This window comes from Vanellus vanellus (genome assembly GCF_965231255.1).
Source record: "Vanellus vanellus genome assembly, chromosome: 5".
Taxonomy (NCBI): Eukaryota; Metazoa; Chordata; class Aves; order Charadriiformes; family Charadriidae; genus Vanellus; species Vanellus vanellus.
In genome coordinates, this window is record NC_138910.1 from 28,985,242 (window position 1) to 29,005,480 (window position 20,239).

A 20,239-nucleotide genomic window follows, 5' to 3' on the forward strand; every position below is an offset into this window, starting at 1 on the left:
ACTTCACAGAGTTAAATGTGAGAGTACCACTACAAATCTACAATCCCTTTGACAGAGATGAAAATCTGCCAAACAGTTTCAGTATACTTTCTCAGAGATTAAACCAATCAAATAGGCATTTTAGACAGAGATATTTCATCATAATAATCAATGAAACGATTTAAAAGAAATCCAGAGACATTAAAAAAACACTAAATACTTTTTTCATCACTGATTGAAACAACACAGTTGGGGCAAAACTGTCTTAGCACCATCTGTAAGTACCAAAAAGAATGAAATTCCACACCAAAACCCCCTTTATGAATTCTATGTTGTAAAGGTAGAGTTTTTCACAGTATGCAGTAACTCACTCAACTTTTCATGTTGCACTTAACTCAGCAGGCAATTTTATGACATATATTGAAGGGATTTAACTGCAAAGGTGATATCAGGTTTACCTGGTTTGAGGTAAGAATTTAACCATTTGAGATACTGTTATTTTATATCAATGATTGATACACATTCATTATTTCCACCTCTAACACTAATGACATAGCCTTCAAAATCCAATTTTACAAATAGATGATGCAAACTTACCAATTACACTTTCCGTAAGGCTAGTAATTAAGTCTTTTGGACACTTCTGAAAACATTTTTCCTAGATTTCAGAAAATAAAGTAAAATTTTGCACAGAGTAATCCTTGAAGGTTTGCAGTACTTCCTGAAGCACCTGGAGAATTTTTCACAAGTCACTAATACATGAAGGTAGGATAGCAGAAGCAGAAGCTACATGTTCAACAACAGTTTTAGTTCGGGTGAGCACTTTGACCAGGACTCTGTAACCAAGTTCAGACATTAAGACTACAATCACCTGGAATGAACTACCTTTTCTATGCCAAAGTTGGCTGTTCTTAAAGCAGAGAAGTGGTAATAAATTACAGAAATTGCATCAAGATGAAGTCTGTTCATGTATCATCGGAAAGCAACAAGCTCTACTTGGAGCTATACTTTAGGAAGCAAACTACTAACCTTCCTACTGGAAGAGCCACAAAGGCAACAATTAAAAAAACCAACTATGAGAAGTAATTGTATTGCACACCTCAACTCTAAGCACAGCAGTTACACTTTCTTTTTTATTTTTCTTTAACCCAGTACTAAGGACAAAAAGATATGCCAGGAATACTACAGGTCCTACAAACGCAGCAAATTGGTAAGTCTTTGGGGAAAGGGAAGGACACGATGAGACACTGGCAGCAGCAAAGGACCCTATGCTAGCGATAGGCAGTGGACTTCAATTCTAATTATCACATGAACAGAAGTTTCTGCTAGTCCCCACACAACTGCTCCCCAAGCTTTCTGAAGGGTAAAGTTATCAGAGAAGATGAAGGATGCCAATTAGTCTCCCTCCAGCACCTTTCTGAATATGTTCTATTTAGCGTATTTCTCCACTTCATACTTGCATTTGAGAGAAATGATCAGGTTCTCTAACTTCTCCAAGACTTTTTTAGAGGAAAGTGCAATACTGACACACGTAATAAAACTGAACAGAGCCACAAAACTGATGAATTATGTCACTTCTTGCTCCTGTTTCTTTCTAATCCTGATCTGCTAGAAATCAGCTATTGTGCTATAATAAACAGTAGGAAACAGTAAGGTGGTTTGGATCTGTGTGTAACATAGCTTAAGCGAAAGAGCACTCCGTTTTAGTATACAAACACAACTTGCTATTCTAAACACTTACATTGACAGAGTACTGACAACCTTACACAGTACAAGACCATTTCAGCAGATGTCAAATACAACAATTAGAACGATACAACATTAACATTCCAATAAGGTATGATATTTAAGATAGTTTTCATACAAATGAGAACAATCCCCATTCAGTTTACCATTTTCTCTGTGCAACATCAGTGCATTTTTTACCAGCAACAACTTCAGTTCTTGAACACTTTAAAATATTTACTCAAGAAAAGTAAATATATCATAACAGTTTTGCTACTGTGTATAGTAACTCCCTCACCAGACTCACTATAATATTTTCATATAAAAACTTTCAACTTACACACTACTCTCCTAAAAAGACAGACCACAGGCAATGAAGATTCAATCACCTTTCTGATTTCATCAACTTAAATTAATCTGAAGAATTTCTGTGACTAGAAATTCAATAAGAGGTAAAAATCATGTTCTATGACTAAAAAGTTTTAAAACTGTTTTTATAGTAGCTCTGGAATTCCTTCTCCCTCCCCAGTCCTCTCTATAGAATTCAACTAACTCATTATGAAATAAGATGTCAAAAAATAATTTTCCTAATATTTAACCTCAGGCCAGTTTCAAATTCTCATGCACATAATCTTCCACCATACAATTCCTAACAAATAGAGTGATAGCTCACAGAATAAGACATTTCAAGCGCTCTTCATTAATAGATGCTTTCTTTTTTCATACAAGGTCACCAAAAATATCATTCCATGTAACATCTTACATTAAACAATTCAACTAGAGCCTGTCCCAGCAAATAATTAAAATTACTACTTAGGACAAAGAGAGAGGAGTGACTTTAACTCATTGAAAAGTCAAAAAATATCAGCCAGTGTATCTGGATCAAGTTGCATAAGAAGTATGCTGCACATACTTTTCTTAGTCTTTATAAGACTTTCAACTACAAGGTTGATTAGCAACCTGAGTCATCAAGGAATTTTACTTGTCTTTCACATAGGGACTGATATACTTAATTGGATAGTTATTACCAATTTCTAGTATTAACCTCTTGAAAATAATACGCCATTTTCAATGAACACAGTTTTTAAGAGATGATAATGCTTGCAGATTAACAAGAAGAAACGTAAATCCCTTGCCAATCTGAAGAACAATTGTAACAGGCAATCACAGCCCAAGTTTTTCACTGGCATTCCCTAACCTTGTAGACATTCCTAAAGGTAGAGAGCATTCAACATGTGTACTCACTCAGAATCTGTGACTGACAATTATTATGATGATATTTTTTGAATCCTTACTCAATACAACAACTTTGGTTTTGTAAGATACACTTCCTTAAACAAAATTAACATTCCACATAGAAATATGCTAAATGTGACTACTTAGCAGTCTGCTGTCATTTCAACATATTATTGAACCTCAGCAATAAAATAGATCTGGATTGCCCCTTTTTATAAAGCCTGTTTATCGGAGATTGCCTGATTCGGCTGTAAATCAACATATGTGTTCTTCTAGCAATCACATAGAAAGGGCGTGAAACATCACAAAATAAGCATCCATCAGTGTTTGGTTTATTGTTGGGGGCTGAAATGCAAGTTGGACATTCGTGGCTTTGATAAGTGCCCGTAACAAGTTCTAGATTTAATCAGCAGGGTCCTCAGTATGCGCATATGTTAATGGAAAGCTGTGAAGCACATTATTTCAGTTCTACTTGAAAATTCAGTAATAAAACCATTGTTTAACACACAGAAAAGGCAGTGTGATTATTTTGCAACCTTTGGCTTAATTTGTAACCAAGAGATTTGGATTTTTCTACTATTAACAATGTGATCTAAATTACTTAACGTCTGGGATCTCCAGCACTATTCTTCTTAGTATTTGCCTAACTGGTTTAGTCACTCAGATTTAACTCTGTCCCAGTTTGATAGTTTTATCTTTTTTCCCTTCAGTGGCTGAAAGACATCTGAAGACGGAAGGCAAGTTGTACAACTAGCAAAGATTAGATTAATATAGCATAAAGACGTTCCATTAAGAACACAAAGAAATAACTATTTCTGGCTAGAAGAGCTAGCTGATTTTGTTAAAAATCTTGATGCTGAAGGAAGAGATAAAGGAGCTTATGTTCGTATTCTTGCAAAATTCAAATAAAGAAGCAACAAAGTAGCTTTACTGCTAAAAAAATGTCAGTGGTTTGGGGGACAGGAGAAATGAGGCAATATTCACATAGGCTGATACTCAGAAGACTGAGACAATCTCTTGAAAAATAAAGCCTCTTAAAATCAATCAACCTGAACCACTTCCAACAAAAGTTACCACAGCAGTCTCATACACTCCTTTAAACCAACAGGTGTTCTCTGTACCACAGCTTACCTCATGAAGAAAGGAACAGGCTGCGATATGCAGGAAGCTCGAAACAGTTTGTCAATGCACTACTCCCTGGAAAAAAACTATTTTAAATTAAAAGTCAAACCTGAAGGGAGTGGGCTCAAGACACTACACAAGTAAGGCAGCCTGGAGATTATATAAAAGTTGTCAGTGCCCCTTTTCACACTATTTTTTTATATTCTTTCAAAAGATTAACAACTGGTATACTACATTGCTTTCTTGAACTGTGGCTTAGCTCTTAGCAATACTTTTCTCTCTGTCATCCCATGCTGAGTCAGAGAAACAGTGGTAGAAGGACATTTCATTGCATGTCATACGAGTCTAAAAACCAAAGCCATTTTAAGGAAACATATATCTGAAAATAAAATTTGTAGGAGGGCAGTAAATAAATTCCTTAGTGCCACTTACCTCCTCGTTCTATGAAACCAAAAGTCTCCCTAATGTGGATTTCTGTAAGGTAATTTGAGTGTCACCCACTAATAGGAAAAACCACATACCAACTTAGGTGCAGAAGAACAGTTCCACTATCCACCACACCCACCCAAGAAGGATATCCACATATTAAATATGGACATGTCTGCATCTTTGTAACTTCAGGGTAAAGAATTCCCTAGAACTGGAATTTATGATGCATACTTTGGTCTTCAAGATTATTTTTCTTTTCCTCTATTTTAATAGGAAACTTCTCAGCAGAGAAACCTGATTAAACAGAGTGCAAAATAGGAAGATTTGCTGGTTTAGACATACTGTTTCAATAAACATCTAAATTAATTCATCAATAAACATATTTTTCTGCTCAAAGGTGTTTTACAAGCTAATGTGTCCCTGTCTGGAGGACAGGGGAGTGAGGGGGATCAGGCAAAAAGGCAATTTGTTTAAAATGCAGTGGGTGTGATTCTACAGTAGTGCCTCATTCCTCCATCACATGAATGGCAGTATAAAGATATTAGCCATATGAAACAGCACACTTGTGCGAAACCGAGTGTACCTGTATTCCTCCAGTAAAAGAGGAATTACACTACAAATACTGCTGTTTGTCCCCTTCTGTATACTTATAACCCAGGAAAAACATAAAAAGCCTTGAAAGACTATTAAAAATGATAAAATGCAAAGACAATGCCCAAACATGCAGATGACTATTTTCTGCCACACAAGATATCAAATTCAAAACAAATAAAACCTTCCAAAATGAACAGCTAGGTCATTAGCTTCTTAAAACAACTAGCATTAATAAAGGAGAAAAATAAGTATACCTATATGAATTTTACACAGGTCACATGACACTCATGTATACAGACACTCCTCCTTCCCCTCCCAGCATCAACGATTTTCCCCATGCGAAAAAATACACCACTCTCCCCATCCATGAAAACCAATGCAGAGACCAGCCTTGCTTGGGAGGCTCTTCACAAACCAGCCTGCCCCCAGTAAGTCGTATAGCTAAAAAGCTTAAAAGATTTCAGGTTTCTCTCCCTTTTTTTTTTTTTTTTTTAACAACACATTGTAACGAGCAATTCAAACCAATCTTTCCTTTCTGCACCCAGAAAGAGGATTTGAGCGCGTTTTGTTCCCCGGGTCGCACAGAGAGACTTGGCGATGCCTGTTCAGGGGACTCGACTGCCTGCAGCTCCACAGGGTGGAGACTCACCAAGCTGACATTGTCTGGATGCCACCGACTACATCCCTCGCGCATCCCCGGCTTACTTCCCAGCCTCTTCTGAGGCATACCTTACACAGGGAAAAGCCGGGGGGGCGGGGGGGGGGGAAGGGTAGAAACACACACGCACAAAAAAAAAAAAAAACCAAAACCAAAAAGACCCCTCCATCAGTCATCAGCACTGCAAAGCCTGTTTAAAAAAAATCAGCCGATCACGTTTGGGGCGTGGAGGAGCGCAGGACACAGACCGAGAGCCGTTAAATCCTCGCCCCTCTCATACTCCTTCGCTCCGGTCCCCCCCGCCCAGCCCCCAGCCGCAGCAGTCCCTCAGCGGCCCCCGCCCCGCCGCCGGGCTGAGGGGAAGTGGCAGGAAAAGCGGCTCCCCGCCTGCCCGCCCCGGCAGACGCCCGCCGGCTCTCCTACCGCCACCTCCCAAACAAAAAAAAAAAACCCCCCCAAAAAAAAAACCCCAAAAAAAAACCAAAAAGGCGGCGGCTCCACCACTCACCTCGCCCCGGCTCCCGGGGAAGCCCCCGGCGGGCTGGCGGGCAGCGGCGAGCCCCCACAAAATAGAGGGGCGAGGCGGCGGGCACACTCCCGCTCGCTGCCGGCGGCGGCACCCGGGCTCCGCTCCGCCTGCAGACCCCCGCGGCGGCTGCTGCTGCTGCTGCTGCTCCTCCTCCCGCCGCCGCCGCCGCTAATGGTGGCCGCCGATACCGGTTCCCACTGCCGCTCCCTTCCTTTCCCGTTCCTTGTTTCCGCCGAGCGCGGAACACGCCTCCGCCCGGCCGCCGGAGCACGTCCCTGCCCAGCAGCGGAGTCACCGCTCCCTCCACGCCGCTACCGCCCCAGCGCCCGCGGCCGCTCCGGACTCCCCCCGCCGCTCACTTCCGGCGCGCAGGCCGCACCTCGCCCCGCCCCACCGGGCCCACCGACAGCGCCCGAGGGGCGGCGAGAACCCCGCAGCGCCGGGGGGTAGCCAGGAGCCTTTGGGCGATTGCGCGCGCGCGGGGTAGGGGGCGGTTGGGCGCGCGAGCGACGGTTGGGCGGTTGGCACGCGGGGGGCGGTTGGGCGGTTGGCGCGCGGGGGGCGGCTGGGCTCCATGCCGGGGTGCCCTGAGGAGAACTGCCGCCCCCGCCTCGGGGACGCTGGCTCTCGCCCAGGCGGTCGCGCTGCCGAGCCTGGCGGAGCAGGTCCGCCCGGACCTAGTGGCGGCAAGAGCGCTGTGGCCGGGCGCTGGCTGGGAGCCGGGCAGCTTGCGGCAGGGAACATACGGTGCGGTTCCGTAGGCAGCTTCAGGCGCTGGGGGGACATTACCCGTCCCGCGCCGGTCACCGAGGGTTTCTGTAGGCAGCAAATTACCAAATCCTGGAAATGCTATGGAGCCCTCGGTCGTGTGTCCCACAGAGCCTACAGCCACTGCCCTGGGCCAGCCTCGGACTGCGCCGCCTCGGCCACACTCTAGCCCTATTTCTGACTCTAGCACAGTTTCAGGGCCGAGATCACCCTTTCTTAAGTTATTTACAAAATGGGATAAAACGCTGTGTGATACCACAAATAATGCTATGGGAGAGGAGGTTCGCTTAAATATAGTTTGTTGTGTGGGCTGCTGGGGAAGATGGCAGCGCGCTGGGGCTCCAAGCCATGGCGTGGAAGAGCTGACATTGGTGCTGCCTTTGGCTGGGAAGGTACTTCTCCCCTTTGCTAGCACTGCTGTCATACTGTGCCAGAACATGGCCATGCTTTACATCAGGTTTTATCTGACAGTATTTGACAAGGAGAAAACTTCAGTCAGCTACAGCACAGTATTTTCCATAAATGAGAGCAATTATGCAAAATCACGCTAGTTGTTTTACTTCTGTAAATACTAATTTACCATTGAGGTTATAAGTTAGGTCAAAAGTAACATGAAGAGGCAGCCTCTAAAATACAAGCTTGTACATGGAGAAAATGATTTTCATGTGTATGTATGATTAAATCATTTGAAAGACAAAGTTCACACATATAATTCTAATGTATATAGCAAAAAATTTTTGCTATGTAAATTAGCCTTAGCATGTAATCACTTCCAAATTTTGGACAACATAATAAAATGTTGACAGTTAACAATATTGCAAACAAGCTGAGATCAAAGTTATGGATGTAGAAATATCAGACTGTTTCAATTGCAACTCTGAATTTCTTTTATAAATTATCGATGTGGAATAAAAATACTCACATTCATCACCAAGAGACTACAGTAGCCTTCTGGGGTCGCAAATAAAATAATTCTAATCCAACCATTCAAAATAGTAGACCACTACTGCTACAGTGCTTCATAGTTTGTGGAAATGTTCCGCGATTAATAAATGTCTGGGCTCACATCATTTAATAAAAGTGATAAGTACTTCAATTTTCAGTGCAGTTCTGCACTTGCTGAGTATTGGCACAGAGAGTGACCTAGTGGTGACTGTGAATCTGAGGTTATCAGTTTGTTTAGACGGTGTCTCCAGGTTGTATTAATCCCACCATCCCCGAAGCGATTAGAATGCCACCACCTCCTCCAGAAGCAGACTCAGTGAGTAAGCATGAGTACATACATGGGTACAAGGAGCGACCTGGGTGTGCCGTGCCCGGGTTCATTCTGTAGCTCCATGGCAGCTCCAGCGACATCCAACCCAGCACAGAAGTGCTGGCAAATCACATTCCACACCACAAGCAGCTCAGGAACTGCATGGCCACAAAGCGTGCAAAGCTTCACACGCCTAACTGAAATGGAATCAAAAGGAAAAGGAGGCTGCAGCTGACTAATGCAAACTCTACTTTTGGTGTGTGGAAATGTTATTCCTTTATATCAAACTTGCTAAGTTGCCCTGAGCGTAAGCAGACAACATAGTTCATTTAATGCAGGGTAGAGATCAGAGCCAGACCAGTTTAAGCTCGAGGACCAGATTGGATCTGTGTGCATCCTATAGAACCACTATCCAATTATGTACATCAGTTACTAATGTAAAATCATCCCCCGGGCTGGGGAAATAGTACATACCTGCAGTAGATGCTGGGTACGGTTTTCAAAGTAGTACGGGGGATTTAGTCATACATCTGCCAGTAGAATTAACAGCTAAAGAAATAATAAAAATAGTTAAGCATTTTGGGTTGGTTAAAAGGTCAGTTTATATGTATATCTGCTTCCAAATAAGAAAGGATAAAATGGATCATTGTTTTTAATCGGGGCAATAATTCCATGTCTGTTGACCCTTCCTTCTCCCTAAATGTTGTCTACCAATTTCAAGTACGGCTAAACAGCGATGGCAGCTGACCTTAACTTTGAATCCTTCAAAGGTTTTATTTTCTGTATTTAAATAATTCTGAATAAGAAAACATAAATAAACAAATATTACGTAGTCTTTTGGATCATTAGATAGTTGGGGAATTTCCTGAAGGGACCCACCAGGCAAAGGCTGGAAATATGAGAGTTCAAAATTAAAAAAACCAACAACTCCCATCTTGATTGCTTTGTTGGACTCAAGAAAGCTCAATGACTTGTGAAGTAGAAACTTCACATTTTGGTGAAGACAGCTGGCTCTGATCCAGACTCTATCAATCAAAACTATCTATATGTATGTGTATATATAGGTACATCTATATATACATGCATCATGGAACTTTGAGCGCCTGTGACCCCTGCCAGCTCTAACAATGAGAGCAGTCTGACTGTTTCCACCCACTTCTTTATGAAATTTTTGCCAACTAAAATGTTCAAGGTACAATATCATTAAAAAGCCTTTTCTGTGCATCAATAGCTTGCTCAGCCGATACTGTATCTATTGGTGCTCAGCTAGCTATAATGACATTTCCAAATGGGAGTTATGACGAAGTATTACAGTATTTCTTAGCAAGAGGCATAGCACCCATAGCCATTATCATAAATAATTCAGCTCATGCAGCCTATACGTTAAAAATGGCTTTTCTGAGATCTTATCTACTGTTCAGAGTAAATAAGAGCATCTTGATGAGGATCTGACCTTGAAGCAACAGGTGTAATGACAACAGTAGCCCATAATAGGAACGCAGACTTGGACAAGGGTTTCTGGGGTTTCAAACCAGCCAGCATGATACATAATCCATTGCACAAACTGCTCATGTTATAGGTTAAGGCTGCTAAGCTTTCTCAGGGCTACCATTCTTCTTAGGAAAGGCTGCTGCTCTTTGCATGTGCGAACAAGTTCAAACAGAGGAGCACCGCAAACAGTGGAATGAAAACACCATTTTCTGAACTCATTTCATCAGTGTAAATCAGAAAATTCTCCACTAATTCCAGCTGAAGTACTCCTGATTTACAGTGGGATGACAGCTCTGAATCCAAAGCACAGAATGGCTGTGAATGAAAATATGACCAATCTCTGCTTTATGCACTTTCCTCTCATTCCACCTCTGAGAAGTACCGTCTTCCCATTTCTCAGTTGATGATTTAAAGTGCAGAGAGAGTAAGCTACTTCCCTACAGTCAGAAAGGAAGTCTCGTTCATGGCCAAGGTCTGAATTCTGCTCTCATCAGTGCCAAACCAGTCCCTTGCTTGGGAGATTGCTCTTCATCACAGGCTCATTGGCTGGTACTCTTTTTATGGAAATGCCAGCATTACCATAATACAGACTAGCAAATAATCTACCTATAGCATTCATTATCATTATCGCTCCTTTTCATGAAAACTCAAACCATACCATCACACAGATCAATAAATCAGCAGCGCTAACACATGGCAAAGACAACATTTCTTCTTGGCCCTCAAAGCAATCAGCTTATGTTGCTGAAGCAGGAAGCTTGTTTGTCCCCTGCATTGTTGTAATGTAACACATGCAGCTGCAAATGTTGTCTTTGCTCGCAAAGCTTCCTGAATCTCTTTTTTAATTCTACTAGACTCTTTGCCTTGATGACTGTTATGGCAATTGGATTCCATAGATAGAAAATATACTGTGTGAAGTAGTATTGAAAACATGTTCTGAAAGGTTTTGCTCTGGGAATTGGGGCATAAAGGCTGCAATTAACTGACTTCACTAGACACTTGATGAAGTTTCATCTTAAGCAAAGTTCCCCTTTCCTCCATGATTTATATAACCCTCCATTACTCTTTATTCCTCACAGCTGGCTCTGTGGTTCCTATTTAGGTCCTCTGAGGGAAATCCTGGCCCTCATGAATGTATCTGAGTGCCTGCGCAGCCATGCACATAAATATAGGGAAGCAACAGCACACACAAAGATTAGGATCTTCCAATATACAGGGCACCACAGGGACTCTCCGGACTCTCCTCCCAGGCTGAAGTCAGTGATTTATTTTAATGGGAGCAGGACTGAGCTAATGCTGGCACTTTGGAAAATCCCACCCAAGGGATTCAGTGATATTGAAAGTGCTTGAGGCAGGTTAACTGTGGGGCATTGCCGCTAATGAGGAATGGCACAATTGTCTTTATTAATTTTCCTTCTCTGAAGTGCAATTAGAATGTATGTATTTTTATATCTTTAGGACCAAAATAATGTAAAATAACTTCCAGAGTTTTTTACTGAGAGGCAGAAAAATGAGTGGCTTTCTGCTGCACTATTACAGGCCTTAGAATCTATTATGCCCCCAAGATCTTTTAATACTCTCTAGCTGCCTTTCTTTTTCCTTCATCTGACTTAAAATGATTACAAGGGAAAGTAATGTAGCTGTGGGTCCCAATCACAGTAGTTGTACTGGCCATTCACAAAACAAGGTTTTTCATCATCTTCTTGGAGACAGGAGGAGCCAGTACTTTTCTATTTGACAGTACCTTTAAAATCAAGAGAAAAAATTCTCAGTGGTGAAGATGAATTGGAAAAGGTCCATTAGCATAAGAAAAAAAGGATGCCATGAACTGGAATGAGGTGCTAACAACAGCAAGGGGGATGATGTAAACAAATGCTAATGTAGAGGACTGACTCTGTTATGGTCAGTTTTTGAAGAAGTCACTACCTGGTGTGGATGGCCAGTCTAAAAAAAGAGGCCAAAGCTATGGCAACAACTTTGCAAACAACTCTGCAAATAAATACAGCCTGGAGTATCTTTGCTTTCTTTGAGTGATGCCTCTGGAAATTATGAGGTTACTCATTTATAAGAATTATGACGTTCTGGCACAAAATTCACTTAAGATACAAATACTGATTCTTTCCCACACAGTCATTCAAACAATATGAGAATTTTCAGGATAGGAGCAAACATCACACATGATTCAAAACCGTTAAAACCATTTGCTATGGTATAATGGCAGAGGTTTGGTCATTAACATCACAGTGAAATGACAGAAATATATTGAAAGTTATGCAGTCATGAGAACAAGTCCACAATATGTTTAAAATACTAAGGGAGGTAAGTGGCAGAGTGGGCTGGGAAAAGAAATTGGGTTTGTTTCTGTTTGCTACTTCTACTTGGCAGCTCAAATTTGTCTTGTATTTTTGACGAAAAGTTCTTCTCTTCTTGCAATAACCTTTTTGGTATGGCCTTACTAACTCTTTAGGCATAATGGCTCTGCTTGATATCAAACTAGAAGAGTCCCAGGATAATCCAGGGGTCTGGATTAGGCATTTGGGTCAGGCTGGAAAGCGTTTCTCAGATGGACTTGGGAGTTCATGTTATCCATGTTACCATACAGAGTAAGGCATAAAAGAAGCAACAAGTGGTCGTTTTACCTTTCAGATTATTTTTAACTTTTCTGTTTTTACTTCCTCTGTGACAACATTTCTCATTTTATGCTGAAAAGGTTCTATTTCATCTCACTTGAGAAGTGCTTTTTACTTACCGAGTTAGAAAAAGAGCAACGTTTTAATGCAAATGTTAAAAGTGTCTTTCCTTCAAGACCAAACACCTTATATGTAGTTAATCCCTATTATAGAATAATTACCTGCTAAATCTGATTTAATAATTATTAAAGTGTAAGTGATTTTATGAATGTGCAATAAAATAGAGTTATCAGTCACGTTGCTGTCTGAGATAGAATTGAATTTGGGAGCTTCTGCTGCTGCACTGTGAAAATCCAATATACTAGTTAGCTTCCTTTCTTTATAGAGAGAAATATTTCAAATTCAGTCAAACTCACTTATGCACTGGCCATAATTGCAGGGGGAAGCTTTGTGTGTATGTACTGCAGCAACGTAGTACAGTTTCTGGAGCTGCAGGGATAGATATACACAACTCTGGTATACTCAGTGCTGGCACTACTCTTTGTGTTTCTAGTTACTATTAACTGTTCTTTCCCAGCTATCTTCAACTATGGCTCGTTCCCAGATCTCGTTCTGGATAGTGACTTGCTCAAGTGGACTTTTTTTTCGTTCAGGAGCCAGCTGGCACCAATCAAGTTGCAAGACTGGGTAGAAAATACAGCTTTCTCCAAAAGTTCTGTGTTATTTAACTGTACAACATGTTTACAGAGCACAACTATTTTTTTCCTGTCATTTTTGCGCATATGTGAAATACTTGACATAGGCCTTGTAAATCATACATTAGGATTTACTGGAATTTCTGTCTTGACTACTTAAGTGACATTGGCTGGACTTGTCACATTTTTTTAAAGAAGTAGTTTAAACTGGTGCAGTTGTTCTTTAACTAGCGAGTGACTGAAAATAGTCGTGGGAAGTTTCAGATTCTTTTTAGAACAGCTGTAGATGAATGGACAGTACATTTTTGAATAGTAAATTTCAGCTTTATTCTCATTATATTTTGAAACATTTACAATTTATTTAAAAACTCATTCTGAAGTGAAAAGTGGAAAATAAACATTTCAGCATGTTTAACGTGGTCTGTGTGATGTTTCTGGACTTATCAAAGAGGGCTGTTGTGATTTTTTGAATAATTTAGTGATGAGGTAGGAAAAATTAAATGGCACTTCAGAATAACTTTGAAGACTTTTATTCAAGGTTTGATGGGCAGAAATCCAAGCAATCCTCATTAGTACTTCTTTCAGAGAGAATTTCCTTCTTGAATCTTAATGTGTACTTTTGAGGTAGATGATTTGGGATCATCTGTTTAGGAAAATTCAACTTCCTTAGTCTAAGAGAGAAATCATGCTGACAGCTGAGACACATGTGCAGTGTTATATGCAGGCACACCCATACACACAATGTGCGTTTGCATGTAATTTGTACTGAAGTACTCAGGGATTATGTCTAACTAAATGAAGAGTGGGATTAAGTGAACATATGGTGTTAAGAAAGCTGGAAATAAAATCCCCCTCCATCTTACTCTGCCACACTTATATTGCTTATTAGAGGATTACTTCTGAGTCGGCGTGGACAAGCTTTCTGAGGAAGGAATTGACAGGCATAAAGTTTCACAGGTTGGTATTGGTAATGAGGGAAATCTGCAAAATTATACTGTCTAGGTGAAAGGTACTTTGTCTTCTGTTGGAATCTTGAAACTCATTTTTCACTTGTACTGTGTCAATACGTACATGTAGAGAAAGAGAGGACCTAGTGGTTTCTTTTGGCTCATCATAATATAGTTGTGGGTAGTTTTTCCTGTAAGTCAGACTACAGTTCTAACTGGATGCTGCCTTCTTATTAAACGCCTTTTTATAAATGTGACTGGAAGGATCGTAAGCCTATACTAAATTGGCAGATTTTCAGCCAGAAAAATCTATAAATTTAATTTTAAAAGTTACTTGTGACGTTAGATTTAAAACCCATGATTTTCCTGATTATTTACCTGACAACTAGACCTAAAATAGATACCAAAAACTTGCAACATCTATTGTATATACCAACCAGTAGCAAACTGGATATCACAGTGTGAAAATAGCTTCAAAGAACAGAGCCCGTTGTCCCCCAGCAACTGTATGCCTATGCACTCAGCTAGTGTAGACAGCTCGTGTTTAGCAACCTCAGTGAGTTCTTCCAGGCCATAATTTGGAAATCACATTAATAGCACTCCACTTTCTAGGGCGGTACATATGCTAGATTACTCTGCATTCTTGCTCTTCCTCCAGATCCTCCCAGAGGTCCATTCATGTTAACCAATTTGCCCAGTAGATCCTCTTCACATAAGTTTTGAATCCTTGTAAAACTCAAAGTCTAACCAGTCTTCTACTGACCAGTTCTCCTCTTCTCCTATAAGTACACGCTGTCTTCTCCTTTGTGTCCTAAATTAAACTCCCTGGACAAATACACAAAACAACTGCACGATCCCTTACAAACCTCTTCCATATGCACTCCATTTTGACATCTGTAAAATTGGTAATGCCACTGCAGCAACCAGTTAAGAGTACAAATATCTCCAAATAGCAATCTGGCAATGCTTACAGTGCACAAAATCAATGTGTGCATCTCCCTGTTTTTATCTTTGCTATTCTTGTCCTTCCGTTCCCATTTCCTCCACTGGATATTCTTCCACTTTTTGTATTGTGTCAAAACCGATTGTCAGCTCTTTAGTAACACGTAGGTCCCCTGTTACATATGTATGAATATCTGGCATAGAAGAGCACTGAGAGCAGAGATGGGACCTGGGTTACCACACCCATACCGCTGCCTGGGGTGGCAATACTGACTCATGCAGCAGACAGCAAATCCCACGTATCCAGGCTGCACCAGCTGTATGACAGATCTGCTGCCCTAACAGCCAGTGTGCAAGCAGTATGCCTGATGCCACTGGACACAGTGGACAGTTGATCTGGTTAAAGTGCCCAGAGTGGAGATGCCCAGCTATTGAGCTACCTGGCCAGAGTGTCAGTTCCCACCGGGCTGCTCCAGCAGTTCCAGACAAATAGCCCCATCCATCTTTTTCCACCAGGACAAAATTTTTGCACAGGAGCCTGTGCTCTGTTACACTGCAAACAATAAATGATACAAATGAAAGTTGGTCTTTCCAGGGACTTACTCCTGCTGATTTACGGAAGTGTTGGGGAACATTCAAGGTGACCGCCTATGCTCCAGTCTCACCAGAAAAGGGGCCCGGGCTGCAGGTGCGGGTCTCCCCCCAGGGCAGGTTGTGTTGTGGGTCACGGGTCTCTAAGCTGGGCTGCACGTCTGCAACAGCAGGCAGGTATCCTGTGTTGCCCTCCTCTGCTAGGACTGGGGAGCAGTGGCTTGATGGAGAGTGCCAGACCCCTTGAGGCTGCAGTGGAAGGTGACAAGACTTTTCATGCAGCAGCTGCTTCCTGAGAAGCTCTCCTCTGCCACAGCTGAAAAATGGTGGTGGGCAGAGTCTGTGCAGCTGGGGGAGTGGTGATGATTACAGCTGTGTCTCCTTTAAATAGTTTATGAGTGGTGCTCACTTTGGTTTTTGTTTTACAACCAAGCAGAAATCAGCCCCAGCAGCACCCCATATGTTCTTCCTCTTTTGTTTGCTTGGGTATGTTTATTATATGGGTTTACTTAGGATCCAACTATGACCATGTCATGGGTTTGTTGTGTACGCTGTCAAAGACATGAGACTGAGCCCAACACCTGTGTTTAAAACATTATGGTTGTGTCTGGAAAGTCAGAAAAATGGGAGTATGATCTGTTCTGAGCTATTCTTACACCATTGTAAACAATTTCAGCTAGCTAAATGGAAATCCTGCCACTAAATACAAGTGTCAAATTGCAACCAGATCCTCAGCATGCCAAGACCACATCACTATAGTTCCAGATTTCCCTTTCAGTGAGCAACTTGGTAGTGCCTCATGTTAAGCAGCTTATAGCAGGACTGTTGGTACCTACTCCATGCTCATCTGCATGATCCGCTGTGCAGATCCACCTTTTGGCATGTCACAGTGGACTTGCAGGAACCCCGGGGCATAGTGAGGGAAGCAGCATAACTTCTCTTCCAGAAGAGAGTGTAACCAGAGCCTGAATTACTGCTGGTCAGAACGTTGTGTGCAGGACAGGGTAAGTAAGATGTATTGAAGCTCAGACCTATCCCTTGGCAACAAATGTCCTCATTCTTTGAAAAGACTTCAAAGAGACAAATTCTGCCTCTGCTACATCCCTAGGTCTCCAAAATCTTCCCTAGCCCCACCTGCCCCCTCACCATCTTATCCTTGCTCTCTGAAAGGTATCTGTAATTTATTTTCTGTTTCTGTTGATCCCATGTTGAGACAGCTTAGTCTGCAACATTCAGTCCAGTCTGAAGGTTCAGATTATTTGCAACCTTCTATAAATGCTTCCCGCTTTAATATTTCTAGATCCAAATGGGTCCTTATATGTGTTGATGTATTTTGCTGCCTTCTTTGAACCTAAAGAATCCACAGATGATAAGGAGATGTATGCAAGCAACACATGCTGCTAATTCTCTCTGAAAATTTAAGATTAAGGCTAAGACCACTAAAAGCCTGTGCCATTATATAAGTATCAGGCAGAGAAAGGAAATTTTGGCAGTATTTATAACCCTAACATGTATGAGAGTGTTTTAAGAGGGAAGTATTTTGGTCACTGTAACTAATACTGAACTAGTGTTAGCTATATGGATTAAAACATATTTGTTTTCCTTTGTATTAGTTGTCCCTCCAGTAGGATGATGTTTTTGAACAGTTGGCAAATTCAGTCTAGCATAGACCTGGCATGCTGTCTCCTGCTATATGCATTCCTGTTCCTTTCTGATCAAGCATCACATGGGATGAGCATAATAAATATGAATTAGGGTTCAGAAGCAGTGCTCATTTTTAATTTTCTACTGTTATTTAGTTTGTGATACAGTCCAAATATGGCTGAAACCTAGTGAGTGTATTTAACTTTGCTATGTATTTAACTTTGCCTTTCCCACTGAAATGTGTCATCTGTACTAAAGAGAACAGTTCTGCAGCACAAATTCCCTTCTAAGTAGTAATTGCTGTATAAAAATGAGGTCACTCTTGTTGTAAGGAACAATTTTTAAAATGTTTATGAAATGATTTGTTCTGCATTAAAAAATAATATTTTGATGTCGTCCTGTTGATTGCTTCTGCAAAATCGGCCTTAAATGAATACTTACAACAGCATGCAAATTAGGACTGGAAGGGAGTAAGCCAAGGGTACTTCTTAATGAAAGTGATTTTCTGGTAAAGCTGAAGCAGAACTGCATGAAGCTAGAAAAGGTCTCAAAGCTGGCTGCTTAAAGTTAGGATTCTATGTGTCAATGACTAAAAAAATGGCCTGGTTTTCCAAAATGGTTGTCAGGCACCCACATTTCTCCTTGAAATCAACAGGCATTGCATATGCTTAACACTCTGGAAAATCAGGCCACTTATATTTAGGAGTTTAAATATGACATTTAGAGCTTAAATTTCATCTCTTAGAATTAAAATATTAAGCCAGAGTATCTAAAGCCTATTTTGAATTTGGATGTCTGATCTAATAGTAGAGGTTATAGTTAACTAAGATAAATGATTCTTATGCTGACCTCCCCCTGCTTCTGAAAATATTACCCATATACTGAGATACCTTAATTGTAGCCTAGGTTTCTAGCACAGAAACTTGTTTTGAGAAGTCTTCCTGGAAACCCTTCTGACCACACTGTTCTTCATGGATATGAGCCCCAGTAGTTAGCATTTTCACAAGCAAAAAGGTGTTTGAATGCAATTGTTATCAAAATAAGGATTTTGCTATTTGATCCATTTGGTTTTAAATCACAGCAGAAAAAGTAGCTGTGCAGCTTCCATCCTGGGCAGAGGTACCATTGCCTTCTGAGAAGAGGTGGGTGTCTGGAGCCTCAGTGCTCTGCTGACCCATTGTTTGGACTTCCAAGCTGGGGAAGACTGAGGGTTTTGGGGAAAGCACCCCTTATAGACAGTACTGAATTGGCATAGTCATTCAATCACACTGCCCAAGTCCTTTCCCAATAAATACCTAGCCAAAAGTAAACACAAGTAAAAGAGTTTCCCCGCTTCTAATTCATTAAATAGAAACTTTATTTGCTTCTGGATGCCATCCAGAAGTACCTGGACAGGCTTGAGACGTGGGCCCATGCCAACCTCATGAAGTTCAACAAGGCTAAGTGCAAGGTCCTACACCTAGGTCGTGGCAGTCCCAAGCACAAATACAGGCTGGGTGCAGAATGGATGAGAGCAGCCCTGAGGAGAAGGACTTGGGGGTGTTGGTGGATGAGAAGCTCAACATGAGTCGGCAATGTGTGCTTGCAGCCCAGACAGCCAACCGTATCCTGGGCTGCATCAAAAGCAGTAAGGCCAGCAGGTCAACGGGTGTGATTCTGCCCCTGTACTCCATTCTGTTGAGACCCCACCTGGAGTACTGCATACAGCTTTGGAGTCCTCAGCACAGGAAAGTCATGGCCCTGTTGGAACAGGTCCAGAGGAGGGCCACAAAGATGATCAGAGGGCTGGAGCATGTCTCCTATGAAGAAAGGCTGAGAGAGTTGGGGTTGTTCATCCTGGAGAAGAGAAGGCTCCAGGGAGACCTTAATAACAGCCTTCCAGTATCTGAAGGGGGCCTACAAGAACACTGGAGAGGGACTTTTTACAAGGGCATGTTAGTGATTGGACGAGGGGTAATGACTTCAAACTGGAAGAAGGTAGATTTAGATTAGATATTAGGAAAAAAATTTTCACTATGAGGGTGGTGAGACATTGGAACAGGTTTCCCAGGGAAGTTGTGGAGGCCCCATCCCTGGAAGTGTTCAAGGCCACGTTGGATGGGGCTTTGAGCAACCTGGTCTAGTGGGAGGTGTCCCTGCCAATGGCAGAGGGCTTGGAACTAGATTATCTTTAAGGTCCCTTCCAACCTAAACCATTCTATGATTCTATGATTCTCACTGCTTGGCCTGGGAGGATAAACAGGTGAGCCGATTTGCTTTTCTGGTTAACCATTACTATAGTGACTGACTGGTCTTGAGGGGACAGAGGGAGAGGTACTGGGTCTTAGTTTCCACTTTGCTCTGAAAAAGGATCAAGGAACACTTCCCTCCAGTCCTTGAGATCCTTGTACCTGCATTTGTACCAGGAAAGATCATTATGCAACAGGATGAAACCTGGCTTCATCTTTCTGTTTGTTGCATGGTACATTAAAAGAGAGGGCTAGTAGCCACAGCACTACTTTGCCAATCACCACCTATGTTAGACCCATTCTCTCACCATAATGGGTTATTACTTCAAACATTTACCAAAACATCATACACAGCTCTGCTCATGGCTGCCAGCCTTTATGGATGCAGAATCCCAGTCTTTGCTTGATACTTTGGCCTGCATCAGGGTATTGGGAGTACCAGCAAAATCACGGGCAGGTCTCTGCAGTGCTGTGTAGCTAGTTCAGGGCCCAGCAGCAGCAGCAGTGCAGCCATGGGGATGTGGAGATTGTCCTCTGTAGCTAGTTTAAAGCTAAAATTGCAGTCACAGTGTTTCTGGAGGCTCACCGATGCTCCTGCATCTGCACAGCTATCTTTAGCATGAACTTCCAGCATGTAGCCCATTTATTTTGCATTTTACATAAAGAAAAAGTCCCTTGAAGAAATTCAAGCTCTTTCAAAGAATTTATCTCATCACCACTCCTTATTTTTAAATGTCCTGGCAAGCATGAGATTCCTACACACAACAATTTCCATT

General features: G+C 41.7%; 1 protein-coding gene across 1 annotated transcript in view; it reads right to left on the bottom strand.

Annotated features, from left to right (window-relative positions):
- RAPH1 (Ras association (RalGDS/AF-6) and pleckstrin homology domains 1) overlaps nt 1-6,420 on the bottom strand; it is a gene marked incomplete at its 3' end in the record, with an annotated part of 100,366 nt that extends 93,946 nt beyond the window's left edge. Inside the window, exon 1 of the mRNA XM_082483822.1 lies at nt 6,252-6,420. The remainder of the gene's footprint in view (nt 1-6,251) is intronic.
- Between the last annotated feature and the right edge of the window lie 13,819 nt (nt 6,421-20,239).